Here is a 15,429-nt window from a genome sequence, read left to right as displayed (position 1 = left end):
ATGAAAACATTTGCTAGTCTGCTAGAATTGTAAATACAATTCTTTAATTCAATTCAATTCTTTAATACAATTCAAAGGATGACATTCCTTTGGATCTCATGTGTGAGAACAGGACGGTGCAATTGCAGGAAGCTGTACAGGAGTGAAGCACCCACATGGGTCAAAAGCTGTGTTTGATCCTCCACCTGCCCCAGCTCCTAGATATTCACTTATTTATCATTTTCAGTATGTATGTAGGCTTTATGTTCATTGTGCTAAGTTTGTTAGTGGCAAATAAACTTAAATAGCCAAGGCTTATACTTCGCCCTTCCAATGACTTGCTAAATAACCTTAGGCACTTCATTATACCTTATTGTTAATTATCTGCTTTACAGTGCATGTTAGTTTTATGTGTGGCAAGATCCTTTGAAAAATAAGTTTAGCATTATGTAAAATGATTAGATGTAGTTAATACTACCATTGTCATAACCATTTTGGATTCTCTTTTAAAAAATCTTGTAAGACTAAGTTTCATATTTAGGTACAAATATCTGAGCCCAGAAATGGTAGCTCAGGTACTAAAATGCATTTGTAAGGATACAAATTCATGATTTATGATTTTGAAATCAAACTGTTCTTATCTATATTGTGTTTTTCACAGTTATTAAATACCACAATTGTATGTGCATTTGTCTGCAACTGTGAGCTTTCTTTACAAGAAACTTAACTCATCTAATTATTTTTGTTGAACAGTCCCTAGTGATAGATCTGTTTCAGCTCTTAATTTATATCCCCTTAGAAAGGATTATTAGTTTCACAGCATGCTGATATTTGTTGTGAGATGTCCTAAATCCAAACTTTATTTTCAACAATAGAAATCTGTATTGAAAGCGTTTCTGTTTTGTGAGAGAGACATGAAAGGTGATCACATAAATCTTTATCTAAGCTCCTTATAATCTGATATTTCTTATATATGCTCCTCTTTATATGACCTTGAACATCTATGTGCTCAAAATTTTGAGTTTAAATATGCATATGATTATATTGGTTTGCAGCTTAGAGGAATGATACTATGTTAAAATGACTATTGTAGGAGTAATGATGTATCTAAGTGATTTAAACATTCCACTACATTTGAAAAGCTATTACAGTTCTGTGCAGCATTCTCGTATCAGGCAAACCATCCTCTGTGCACTCAGGTGCAAATGAATTCTTGACAGACTTCTGTCTACAGTGATTAAGAGAGCAATCATATGGTGGCTGGTTAGTTACTTAGGAAGCACAGGATATTACAGATCCTCAGGCCTGAATTTGGAGACAGCTTTTGTAACTCACATAGAAAGAACTGTGCTGGCTGCTCTCCAAGGTAGGGGACTTGACCTTGGAAAAAGGGGAAAAGAAGACTTTGTTGGGAGAGAAGGAAACTGTAGATGATAGAATAAGAGCTATCTTAAATTTCCACTCTCTGAAACACCCCAACTAGTGAACAGTGCCACCATTGCTTCTTCTGCTCTGCATTGGATGATTGTCAGGCTCCAACTTTTGGGGCTTATGGGCATAGCTGTAGGACTGCACTGTAAAACTATCTGCTTAGAAATCCTTTCTCTAGATTCCAGTGCACTTGTGCTACATCAGACCATTGTTCTAAATAGAATTTACATACTTGTTGCATGATTCCATTCATATTTACTTGGAATTAAGTCCCACTGAATTCAAAAGGAATTAGTTTCTAATAAGTGTGTGTAGTATTTCAGGTTTAATTAAATTCAGTTTATGGGCTTGATCTTCTTTGGAAATGTCCCAGTGAAGGAATTAGTGCATTAAATTTCTTGGCCTGGGTTCAAAGAACTATTTTAAGCCTACTGTGGATTTTGTAAAAATTGTGAATTGGAGTAAACTTAACATATTGCATATGGCTTTGGAAACCATTCAGTTTCAAAAGCAGTTTGGCACATATTTTATGGGATTTGTTGCTGGAAAAATGTCAATCCAAAGTCCTTCAGGGTGTTTGGAACTGTTAAATCATGGAGGGAGATATAGGGAGCCTTTAATGAAATCCACAAGTTCTACTTCCTTCACGGCCCCTACTAGTTTAATACTGCCCAGTCCTCATAAGCTACACCTCTTTGTAGAAACCTGTTTTACTGCAGTATAATTATGTTGTTATGTCTTATGTCTTTGTGCGCAAAAGAGTTAGGTCCAAAAATACAAATAAATACTAACATATAACTTAAAGGTTTCTTTGCCAATGACTAAGCCTTATAAGAGACATTTCCCCTAGAATGGGAAAGCATCAAGTAGTTTGTGATTGGGAGAAAGGGCGTGGGTACTGAGGAAAGGGGCAGTGGTGTAGGTTAGCAGTGATGCTCAATGGATTATTATTTTCACTTATCAGATTTCCTTTGGCCAATGGCATTTTTTCATTACTCTCACCACACTATGACAAAATAAAGTTCAAATAGTTCTCATTGTGTTCTGGTCTAGGTTGGAACCTATCCTCTGTAATCCCTTTTAATTCAGAAGCGAATTTTCAGGAAAATAATTGCTTTTGTATCCCTATGACCTTTACAAAAGAGCTAGGCTAAAGCATTTTGCTGCTGCTTTCCCAGTATGGCATAGAGCTCCCCAAATAGAATGCAGCTTTTCCCTGTGCAGTTCCTGATGACATTTTGAGTTGGACTTACTTATTTCCCACTCCTTTTCTCTGGTGAAATTCAAGGATCTGCTATCAGCAAAGGCAGATTTTTCTAAGATTGTGATTTTCTCCCTAGGTATTAGATAAGTTTTAATGCAGTTAGTCAGGTTATTCTCCTTGACTCAAAAGTTCCCTCAGTAAGTGTACCTAGATTTTTAAGGCAACTGGGTTCCTTAGGATGTGGTAGAAAATTCTGCTTGGAAACCATATGAGATGCATGGGGGAAGGGGCAGGCAGTCAACTAAAGAGAAACTGCCTGGCACATGATATGGGCGGATCTAGATAGCCTGCTGAGTGAAAAAGCAACATAGGCAAGTTCATAGCTAGAAATGAGATTACCCTCTTCAGCCAGGCCAGTAGTCAGAAAAAGGGTGGAATGATTCAGGCATAGAAGCCCTTGAAGGACCCTTGGGTGTGGGAATCATGCCCCTTCCCATAACATTCTAAAACATTACCTGAGGGGTACTCACAGAAGGGGGGGACTTTCTTCTCCATCCTTCTTTGATTTGACCACCATGCTAGTGGTTTGTGGAACTAGTTGAACTAATTGAGTTTTGTTTTTTGCAACAGAGGTCAGTTTGTTTTCCAAGGATATTTAAAGTTTAATGACAGGGATAGCAACCTAATCAGAATGTCACTTTTTTGTGTAACAGCCTACTTAACAGAGAAAGTAGTTAAGAGTTTCATCTCATACTACACTTGTAGTACGGCATCACTAAAGTAATACTGTATGAGTTCAGTCATCTTAGAGATTCAGCTCACATGGAATAAGTTAATGCTATAGTTCCTTTTCTTGCCTGTTTTCCAGGGTGGATGTGATTTAAATCAAATTGATTTAAACTACTAGTCAGACTAGATTTAAATCATGATTTTCTTCATAATTTGTACACATGCCTGTTTTACCCATAGGTAAAGGAACGTCATTAAAATATTTCCAACCCTATCTATGTTTGGGCAACACAAAAAGCTGCAGTTCAGCTATTCAGAACTGCCCAGTCTATGTTGCAGGCCAGTGTGGTTTGGACAGGTCACAGTGGGCTGCATTGATTATGCAAACTGGGTTACTGTCTCAGATTTCAATTGCAGATTGTTGTGATTATGCATGTGGTTAAAGAGTTCAATTTGAAGGGTATGCTCACAGTACCATATTGGATGCTTGTGAAAACCGGTGATAGGATTTGTTGCAGTTGTGTAGGAAAGTTTCTTCAAAAAATGCATTCCTTAAAATTCCCAAGTTTCATAGCTGTTTTGCCATAAAGAAGCAATCCTAGACGAATTCCTTGAACTAAACATATAAATTGTACACCTCTTGTAATTTTGGTTCTGAAAAAAAGTTAAACTTTGGCAGAGGGACCTTCCACCTATACAGAAAATTGCCAGTTCCCTATTAGAATATTTAAAATGATTTAAATTCTTTCTTAAATATTCTATTTATCATGTCTTTTCTCACAAACTACTTTTTATTTTTACTGTAATCCATTGTTTCTTGAAGGCTATGCTGTTAATTACTCTTTAGCACATTTCTGCCTTCTTACAGTAACTGTAATTAATCAGTTCTGGGCTCTCTTAGGAGAAAGTTATATTCATTTTGGAAATGTTTGTATGTGGAGTAATAGATTATTAGGCTGTGGTGGGAAATGAGGCATTATATCCAGCAGGTTGTCCTGAGGGAGACGAGTGGAGAAAGTACCACCATTGGACCAATCCTACTGAAGGCCACCTCCAGGAAAGCTCCTCCTTCCTCGAAGTCACTTTCAGCCCCCAGTCCAGCAGGACTGTTCTGAGGTACATGAGAGTGAGAATCAGGGCCATTCTACCAGTTCTTCTGAAATACTCCCCCCCCCTTCCTTTTGTGTAAGGTATCACATTAGTGTATGGACCTGCAAGCAGGGGCTTCTTTGTTTTAGGGATCATTGATAAGCTGCTATGGAAGTCCTTCTGGCTGAAGAACAGAATAAAATGACTTTAAATAAATGTAATGTCGATGCAGTAGAGAGGCAGGCTCAAGTATTATGTATTAGATTAATGGAGAAGTTTGTAGAGGCCACTGGAAAAAAATGGGGAGTCCTTTTCGCTAGCCATATGGATGATTGATTTGATTTACTGCTTTTGCTATAGTTCTTTATCAGTTTTTCTGTAGTTATATGACACTATATTTCAATTTATATCTTAGGATCAGTTGATTTGGGTTAAGAGCACAAGCAATATGTGAGCTTGGAGAAATGCTCTGAACTACATATACACTGCACATCTCTCCTTGATTTATTATTATATTTGTAATAGCTCTTTGTTTTGTGTAGATGGGAAAGTTGTGCAGAACAAACAGCTCTCAAGCATGAATGTTGCACAGAGAATTCCCAAACTTGTGCAGATTTCCTCCAGAGATTGAAATGTGGGTGGTTTTAGAAAATTACACATTTTTCAAGTACACATTTTCCAAGTTCCTGTTTACATTCACTTCTGTAATGGAACATTGCCAAGTGATTTGTGAACTGAAACACAATTTTAATATTTCCCTAGCTTTGAAGTAGTGAAGATGGTTATTTATATGTTATAATTTCCAGTGGATATGTATAAGTTTTGATGGCTGTGTATACCTGAATGTAAAAGCTTCAAGTTAATAATACTAATGAACTGAACTTCTGCTAGTTATTATGATAACCTTGCAGTTCTTCTGCTGAATATATGCTTTCCATAATGTTTAAAAAGCCAAATTTTCATTTACAATTGGCTGACATTTCTTGAATTAACATATTAAGAAGATTTATTTAACCTTATTTCCATGCCTAGAAATATTTGAATAAGTGTGTGATTCTATGCATATTTAGACAGAAAAATATCCTGCAATTGTCAGGGATTCCTGAAAGGTCTTTATCCAATGTCTTAATTTTCTGTAGTCCATAGTCCAATCATGATAGAAAATGCATTCAGCAGGATTCTGTTCTCAGACACAAATAGTGTGATGTGTCAGAATGAATTTTTTAAAAACAATGTCTGCCATAGGTTGTTTAGTCAACAGGACTGTTCAAGACTACCACTGAATGTTGTCCATAACCTATGATCAAATATTTTTACAAATACAAATTTCTTTGCTATTTTAAGGTAAAACATCATCTAGTGTTACCAATAAGTTATTCCATGCATCTAAAACAGTCTTCCCCAGTCTGGAGTCCTCCAGGTGTTTGGATTATGGTTTCCAGCATTCCTGACATTTAGCTATGATAGAGGGGGCTCATAGGAAATGAAGTTAAACAACATATGGAAAGCACTGTGTGAGGGAAGATGGAATAAGCTTGTGCTACTGCTAGAGGAGTGTCATTAAATGTACAGATATTTTCCTTCCACACATCATGCTAATTCACCCTGGCTGTCAGAATTCTGGGGTCTTTTATAAAGGGGTTTTTGAGTGGGAACCGGGTGGTTTTGAATTGGGACATATGTCTACAGATCTTGTCATTGTCTTCTGCAGATATCCACAAAATATTTACCCAATATTTGCATGTATGAAGATTGTCATTACACCTGACATAACTAATTTTAAAACCCTTGTAGAAGCAGAGGACGTAACACTTTGATTTATGGTTTTCTTTACAAACCTGATTTTGTGACACTTCAAAAAAGCTATTATAAATTGTCTCCGGATGATGTTTGGAGGACACATTCTTATATCCATCAGTTAGCATGGATTTGTGTTTAAACACCGAAGATGTAATCAAGTTACATTAGTGATAGTTGTTTATCTAACTGTTGTATTGATTTTGATAGCTAATGTTGTACCTCTTAGCCACACTTTGAAAGGAAACTATTTTTTGGATCAAACTAGATGTAACTTTGACTGCAATTCTAGCATGCCTGCTCAAAATGTTTAAATGTTTTTCTTTTAAATTGTTATTGTTTATGTATGTTTTTCTGTATTTTTTGTGAGCCGCCCTGAGGCTTTGTTGCAATGGGGGCGGCATAGAAATGTTTTAAATAAATAAATAAATAAATAAATGCCCTGTTGTTCTCAGTGGCGCTTAATCCCAGGCATGTGTGCATAAGATTACAGCTTTAAAATTGCAGTCCATCACATGTTTAGACGGAACTTTGGTGGCTTGAGAATGTTTGGAGCTACAGGACTGTTATCTATCTAAACACTCATAGGATTATGTCCTGAGTGTGTTTTTCTATTTAATGTGTGTGATTTGTGTGAGCATTTAGAAATATAGAATAATTTTGATATATTATCATGTAGCATTTGTTAAACTTTCCAGAATGTTTATTGCTGTTTAAAAGATGTTAGCACTAGGGAAATGCAGTTCTATTTCCGGGAAGAACCCACTCTTTATAGATTTTCTTAGGTTATTTATAATGTGAAATAACAGATGTCTTAAATGTACAAGAAAGCATTTGATTACTTATACCACTGATACAAATGTTAGGGTTTCAAAGCAATATACAAGATTGTATACAGAGTAAATTAGTAGGAACTTCATGTTATGGAAAGTTGGTCAGGATGCCACTTCCATCAGTGGGAATATTTCTCATATGTGAATCTCAAATACATGGATATACTCTATAGAAACAGAATGCATTGATATTGGGGATAGTACATCAGCATGTTTCCATAGAGTGTTTTTTAAAAAAACTGGTGGCACCTAATAAAAGCCAATATGAAAAGAAGAGACTACCAACTCTTAAATGTTGTCAGAGTATTTAGAAAGAGCTTCTGTTTTTTTGTCCTGCTGTTTAACTATCTTGGTATATTCCCTTTTATGGTTTCCTTCTTTTTGTATTTCAATATATATAAAATATTATAAATCTATAAATATATGAGTGCAACAAACTGCAGATATCTGTAAAATTTACTCCTTTCTCCACATTTTTCTGTTTTTGCCATGCCTCTACTGATGCTACCGGATGATTTTTTCTAATGTCACAGTGGGACTCTTATGAGTGAGAGCCAAAGTAGATATGACATTAATTGTGTGAATACAATTAACCTACTTGGATTCTGAAATGTAAATAGTGGCTGTGAGGAACTCTTCAGTCTACTTATGCCCCTCTTCTGTGTTGATAAGTACTCTGCAGGCTTTGAGTAGTCCCAGGCTATGAGCTTTTTCTGTTGGTAGAGAAGTAACTAGTTACATAAGAAATGGATTTGTGAATTCTGTAACAGCAGTGGATTGCTAGTTTTCTGTATATTTAGATGTTTCATTCTGATATGGCAGAATATTGGAATATGCTATAGCAGCAGTTAATTTTAAATATCATATTGGCTTGATTATGCTTAACTTTTAAGGAATGGGCAGTGCTTGCACACCACAGTAAGTCACCCTGTGAATAAGCGATGCGGAATCAATTGTTCACAAAACAACTCCCTGGTACACCCAACCAACGAGCAGACTTATTGTGACTTGTTCTCCCCTCCTTCCCCCTTAGTCATCAAGTCTATATCCCAGAGACCTTCATTGTGGAGCTTGTCTTGTTTCCAGCATTCTCCCCTTTTAACACTAACCTGTCAGCAATTTTGTACAAAACTAAAGGCAAGGAAGTAAATGGAGGAGGAACAGGTACAAATTTAGAAGGTTGGAGGTCAAAGGTGAATTTTGCACATCTTAAGTAAATGCTCCAAAAGAGAGCTGGGAAAAGATGATGAAGCCAATATCTTCCTTACTTGGACTTCCTAGAGGCCTAGTGAAGTGTTAAATGGAAGCAGGACAGTGACAAGGCTCTGGTCAATATTTAAAAATAAGTAGTACCTTGCCTTCCTTTTTTTTGTATACCTACTTCTCCCACTTTTTCTTCCTTTTTCCTTTCCCTTACTTCTCCCACGGACCTTCTCCCACGGACCTGTAAATGTCCCCATATTCAGTCTTGCCTTGTCATCTTTTTTATATTTTATTGGACTTAACTCCTGTTGATTGCTGAAATGTGGAGCAGCATTGACATGGCAGGACTACACATCAGACAACTGTGAGATCATACTTTCAAAAGACTATCAAAAATAACTGTAATAAATCATAAAGACATTTGTGCAGATTTCTTGGATCCCCCACCCTCAAAACAGGGACTGTCAAACAAGTGCCATTTGGGTATTGGTGGAGGAGTAGTCACAGGCAAGGGAGGCTGGAGGTGGTATAGACAAATTTGTGAAGAACAGCAGGGCAGTTTGCAATTCTTACCCAGTGGTTCCTTAGGTCTTCCCAGCAGCCTATCATAATACTGCTCTCCCAAGTTCAGATGACACAACAATCCAACATGAGTATGATAAACCATGAAAGAAGACTTTGTGTTGTTAGGCTTTTGCTGTCAGGTTACCTATTGTCAGGGTGGTGGTTAGGGTTAGTCTCCATAGCAGTGTTTCTCGATGATGTTTATGACTACAGGGTATAACCTGACTCTAAAAGACAGCTTCAAAATTTGCCATTTATATGATATATATATCACATGTGTCATAAACTGAAAAGAATGAGTCCAAGAAAAGGTATTTGTCTCAAGCATGAAATTCAGCAGACTCAGGATAAGATGAAAATGTATGTAGGCAGTCACACTCATAAACAGGAAACCACAGAAATTTAGCTGCTTCTTGAAGTGAAGCACAAAGGGTGGTTTATTCTAATCCAGTGAGGAGTGATAAATTTATGTTTCATACTAACAAAAGAAGCTATTAAGGCGTATTGTGTTGGTAGTAATTTTAAGAAATATAGTGGTCAGGCTATTGAGTTGGATTTTGATTTAAAAACATGGAACCAGGTTAGTAGAAGCGGAATTCTCTGCCCCTTCAACCTCCTGAAAACAATACAGAGAAGGTTAGGAAACCTTTCTGAATAGGGCACATTATGGGGCATGGAGAAGGGAGGATCTTCCCCAAATCAGGCAGAGAAACATTCTGTGGAATTCTTCAGGATGAGGGGTTTTTAAATTTTTTTATCTCCCTTGCACCACAGACTCCCACATTCAATATGATTCTTTGAATTCTATGTAGTATTGTGTGGGAGAAGCTGAAGGGATTGCTATGGGCATGAGAGGTGACAGACTACTCCTGTCAGCCCAGTTACATATTTCTAAATCTGTATCCAATCCAATGTAGTCACTCAATAGTAGGGTATGTGCAACTCTAGGATATGTGTTGAGTTACCTCCATCTTCTCCCATGCCTTTGAATTCACCACTGATTAACATCTCCAGTTCTACAACACTAATGACAGAACAAGAAGCAATAATGCCAATTTGGATCACCAGGAGGTAGTGAGGGCTGAAGCTTCTGCATTGCCTGGTGAACCAGAAGCAGGTAACATAAGCTACTTTTTGCCACTTATGTAGATGCAGAAGCAGCACTATCGGTCAGTGTTGCTGGTTAGGCATGGTGGAGTTGGGAAAAGCTTTGGCTACGTCCTTCCTCAACAGCTACTTTCCCTTCCTCCCATCTCACTCTACCCCAGTGATCTTGCTGCAGAATCACTGTGATGGGGCAAAGTGAAAGCCTCCTCAATTCATGTATGCGCTCATGTTTACATGTGTATGGCCTCTGTGGCCCGAGCTGACATTGGGTGTAGCCTTCAGGGCTGTAAAGGTTGTGTACCACTGTTCTGACTGGTAAGCTAGTAGAACAATACTCAACATGTAGCATCCATACAAGGTTAGTCGTCCAGTTCGATAGAGTCAGTTTTGGATTATCTATCTTGAGTGACTCTCTTGACAGTGTGGTAGAAGATTATTAGCAAATATGCTATTTTTAAAAGATTAAAATAGTATGCAAAATATGGTAGCTACTTTATTTATCAACATACTTTTAAATATCTTTCATTCCTGCAGATACCAGGGCAGTGTGATAAAGTATGTGATGAAAATGGTCAAAAATAAATTGGAACTTGACCTTTTTGACTGAAACTTGGTAAACAAACTTTTAAAAAAGTGCCATCTTGATTTTATTTGCTGAATAAGTATCTCAAACATGTTTCAAAGAGTCAAAATATGCGATTAAGAAAGATGTTCAGTGAAAAGAACTAAATTAGATTTTTTAATGTGAGTTACATCCCACCTTTTTTTCTTACAAAGAACTCAAAGCAACTTATGTAATTCTTTTGTCCTCAGTCTTATCCCCACAACAACAACCTATGAGGTAGCTTGGCCTGAGAGTCTGTGACTGGCCCAAAGGCATGGCTGAATGGCGACTCGAACCCAGATTGTCTGAGTTCCAGCTCCATTACACCACACTGGCTTAAGTGTTTTCAGACAAATTGAACATTATTTTTATTATAATTAAGTACTTGTAAATATTGTAAGATAATGGTTACATTTCAAAAGAGAAAAAGGAAGCTTTAAAAAATTAACATACTAAGGGGATAATCCTAATCTTAGCAAAATTTAAGGAACCTAAGTGCTGTTCCACTGATGGAGATATACAAGTGGGTTTGACAATCTATTGCAAGCCTCAGCTTGCCATTGGAAAGAGCTCTGTTCTGTTGGTAAAAGGCAAAAGGGGGTAGAGCTGGCATGTGGAAAGATGGCTTGAGAATCAGTGTGCTGTACTGGTTAGGAGTACAGGACTGGGATTCAGGAGATCTGGGTTCTAGTCTCCACCTATGGAGACAACTGGGTAAGTTTGGGCCAGTCACAGACTCTCAGCCCAACTTACCCCACAGGGTTGTTGTGAGGATAAGATTGAGAAGAGGAGGAGAATTATGTAAACCACCTTAAATTCTTTGAAAGGAAAAAGGCAGGATATAAATATTGATATCAATATTGATATAGATATAAAGTCACTTTAGTTTCCATGGCTCTTGAGTTCCCCTGACATTCTTTCAGTAATTGCAAGAATCTACAGTAGCCTGTGGCTGGCATAGTTCATTCTCTCCAACTAATCTCTTGCCCTGCCTTTGGTGAAATATCAGGGCAATGGATGTGGTAGCTTTTCTGCTAGCAAATTCCTTCAGCCCTCAACTATAAATGAAAGGTAAGATTGCTCTGTGACTTGGCTTCTATGAATAGTCGCAGATAAGAATATATAAGAATGTTCCCACTTGTATCATACATTCATTGAGTATTACAGTGAATAGCCACAACAATTGCACATTTATATCTCCCATGTTTGATTGGGGCACTTAATCCAGTGATAGTCACATTACTAGGATTTCAATTATTAATTGTAAGATCAGGTTGTTCACTGGAAAACTGTTTTGGAAGGGGTGCATGGGAAAGAAAAGCCGTAGGAAAAAACTTATCAATGTCAGCTTTCTGAAAAAGTAGAATTAATATGTATTTTCCATTTCCTTTCAAATATTAACATATATAACTTGGACTGTAATCCTATAGATACGTAACTAGAGGTTAAAGTAGTAGTGAATCTAGTGCACATGCATAAAATTCTAGTGTGTATGGTTTTCTGTTTTTTTAGAAACACTTTAGTATATTTAGCTTGCAGAAAATAAAATGTGTGCCCAACATGCGTATCACCTCTAGAAGGTATGCATTATATTGGCATGCAGAATAGTTTACCCTGTAGCACAATATAAACACAGACTACAGTAGATCGTAAAGATATTTAAAACAACAGAAGCAACACTAATTTAATTGTTAAAGACTAGGTAAACATTGGAGTGTGTTGGAACCATTTATTTTCATTCTTCAAATAGGTAATCTGAAGTTTTTGAGGAATCAGCTTTTGATATAAATTCCATTAAAAGCTATGTAGGCAGATGGTTAACGTCTTAGTTTGAGTCATGGATTAGAATACTGCCCAACATCAAAAATTTAAGATGTTTATTTAAACAGTTTTCTGTGTTTACTTGGTTTTTTAAAATGTAAATTATTCATGAAGAAACATTGCATTTCATAACTAGAAGAAATTGTTCAAATTTCTGCAATTGCTATTTTGTGTAAGTATTCTGCTATCAAGAAATAGTACCAAGCAATAGCAGTCTTCCTTTCAGCGCTGAATGTTACAGGATCTCAACATATGTTCAAGGATTCAGATCTTTTTTTAAAGTTAGGCTAGGCACTGGAAAGATTTCTAGGAAGGAGAGATAGAAACCTTGGCATGTCTGTGAAAAAGAATGATCCCGTTATCACTCATTTGTTCTTGCCTGTTCCCTACACACTGTTCTGCCACTACTCAGATCATCTCAATTGTTGTTGCCAAGTCTCTGCATTCTCTTCAGTGGCTGCTGGAAAGAAGAAAACAAGGTGGTGATGGTCTAAGCAACTCTTCTTAAGAGTGTAGAGACTATTATAAGCCAAACTGTACTTGAAGTATGATGAAGCTGAGGAACTGAGCTGGAAAAGGAGCAGAATACAAGGAAGCAGGAGCTTTTCTGACATCCAGCAATATACACAGGAGGAAAAAAAGTAAATCACCAGCACTCTTCAGTAACCTCGCTACTGCTGCCAGCCGATAAACAAAACAGATGCAATGTTGTGATAATAACTAGCATCAAAATAATGTTATGTATATAGTAGTTTTCAATAGTTACAACTACCATTAAACTGCTATATGCATAGTGGCATTTTTGTGTAGGGCATTTTAAAGGGGTTATTTAGGGTCTGTTGGAATTTTGGAATGCTGGGTTTCAAAATGGTGAGCTTGCTTTGTGTGGGTCTGATGAGGATTCTTCCCCTCCCTTCCAATATACCACTGCCTATACAATCTCCACAATTTCATTTGACTGATGATGGCACAAAAATGAGTTGAACTGAAGGCTATTTAATAAGTGTGTTTGAGATTTCTGTGTAATGTGGGGTGTGGGATCATGTTGTGCACAGCAGTACTATTTTCACATGTTCAAAATATCATAAGCTACTTCCTCATGTCAGAACAATCATTGCAATTATAAATGGAATTTCGGTAGCTCCTTGTAAATGTGATTTTCTCTTGTGGGTATTGTCTTGTGGGTATTGTCAGCATATTGAAGACACTTCACTCGAATTCCCCTGATGAACTTACTTGTTTGCTTTATATTGATGTTAAAAAGCATTAGGAATAAGATGGCTCCTTATGAGATCCTTAAGCACAGCTGTCACGGTACGAAGCTCTCTCCTCAAGCTGATCCTATAGACAGGAGTGGAATTATCATTTCAATGTGACTTCTAGTCCCAGTACACAGAGCTGGTCCAGCAGTGTACCACAGAAGGTATAAAAAGCCACTGAGAAATCAAGGAGAATCAACAGAGCAGTCTTACTCCTGACAGAGCTCATCCATCAAGTCAGACAAGGCTGTTTAAGTATCAAAACCTGGCCTGAAATGCACGTTGAGATTGGTCAGGATGATCTGTTCAAGTTTGAAGCAGTTGGAGTTGAGTCATGAGAACCTTCAAGATCTTACCCAGAAAGGCTCATTAGCCCTGAATGGTATTTAGCAAGACCATCTGTGTCCAAAAAGAGCTTCTTAAGTGGCCACACAACCATATCTTCCAAGGTGATTGAAATAAAAATTTCTCATAAAGAGATGTTAATTACCACCTAGAGCACATATACCCAATGCCCATAGGGTCTATAGGGATGGCTAATAGCTATCCTATAGATAGGAGTGGAATTAGCTATCCAAGTTGCACAAAGACTGAGGTTTGAGATTGTCAGCCAGGTCTCTCCAAACACTTTGTATCTATCCTTGGTCCATATCATCTGAAAACAATTCAATATGGCCAACCTAGGGCAATGCTCCTAACTAGTAATGTGGCTTTTTCTAGAGCAGATAAAATCAGAAGAAAAGTCTGAAAAATATTATATGTGCAGATCCTTGTTTGAGGAAGTCTAGCCTATCCTCATTCTCTTTCACACTCCGCTTCTTATATCTTCAAGAGAAGAAGGCTGAGAGTATTGTCACATACATGTTACCATGGAATTATAGCTCAACGCAAGTAAGAGTTACCTATTACAGAAGCTATAGAAGAGTCTGCAGTTCTACATAATGGAAGTTCATTTCAGTTCAAATGATAATGACCTGTCCTTGTACCTTTCATATGATATTAACATAGAATTTAGATGTAAATTTAAATATTTGAATTTTCACTTTAATAAATTCCTTGGATTACAATACAGTTGAACCTTGACTTTTGTGGGTTTAACTTTTGCAAATTTGATTATTCATTCATTTGCCATACATGGGATTTTTTTCCCTTTAATTTTGCAGCCTACTGCAGAAAATCATCACCACCACAGGGGGCGGGAGTGAAAGTGGGGAGAAGGAGGGCCTCTTCATGCATGCCTTCTTGCCCTGCTCATCTAGAGAGGGAAATCTCCCTGGCATTTCCTTGGTGCAAAGGGGAGGCACTGGTGAATGAAAGGGAGGACAGGGAATAAGAATGTAAGAAAATTATAAATGAACCAGAGGAGCCCTGCTTGAAGGGCCAACTGTATGTCATCTGGATCAGGGGTCTCAAACTCAACTTACCGCTGGAAGTAGAGTCTGGGTGAGGCTGGGCCTCATCAAATGGTGGTGGTGGGCTGCTCATTCCGTGTCGCTTCCGGAGGCCAGCCCGGGCGCCACCGGCGCTTTGAAGGCCGCAGGGCCCCTCCTCCGTGCCCCACCTGTCCCAGCAATTGGCCCACGGGCCACAAGTTTGAGACCCCTGGTCTAGATATTTGTATATTGCTGTCAGAGCTCCATGATGTAGATGAACACCTTAACAAGTAGAAATCTGGGAGATGCAAGGTATGTTTTTCCTCCCTAACCCTATCTAATTTCTTGGGTTGGCATGCTTTCACTTTTAATTATGGCAGTTTCTGTAATTTTCAGATCTTTATGCTGATGTTCTAGGGGGATAAAATGGGTGCTG

At 37.7% G+C, this 15,429-nt stretch overlaps 1 protein-coding gene across 4 annotated transcripts in view; it reads left to right on the top strand.

Annotated features, from left to right (window-relative positions):
- Positions 1-15,429, top strand: part of PHTF2 (putative homeodomain transcription factor 2) — a 74,777-nt gene that overhangs the window by 1,650 nt on the left and 57,698 nt on the right. The window contains exon 1 of one of the 4 annotated variants that reach the window (XM_044423397.1): positions 3,114-4,459. The exons of the other annotated variants lie outside the window; for them this stretch is intronic. The gene's annotated coding sequence lies outside the window, so the exon portion shown is untranslated. Of the gene's footprint in view, positions 1-3,113; positions 4,460-15,429 lie in introns of those variants that run through there. 4 annotated transcript variants of the gene reach the window in all.

Source organism: Varanus komodoensis, unplaced genomic scaffold (assembly GCF_004798865.1).
Source record: "Varanus komodoensis strain SLA01 unplaced genomic scaffold, ASM479886v1 scaffold13_3, whole genome shotgun sequence".
NCBI classification, from domain to species: Eukaryota; Metazoa; Chordata; class Lepidosauria; order Squamata; family Varanidae; genus Varanus; species Varanus komodoensis.
This window is presented reverse-complemented; position numbering and strand designations above follow the sequence as displayed.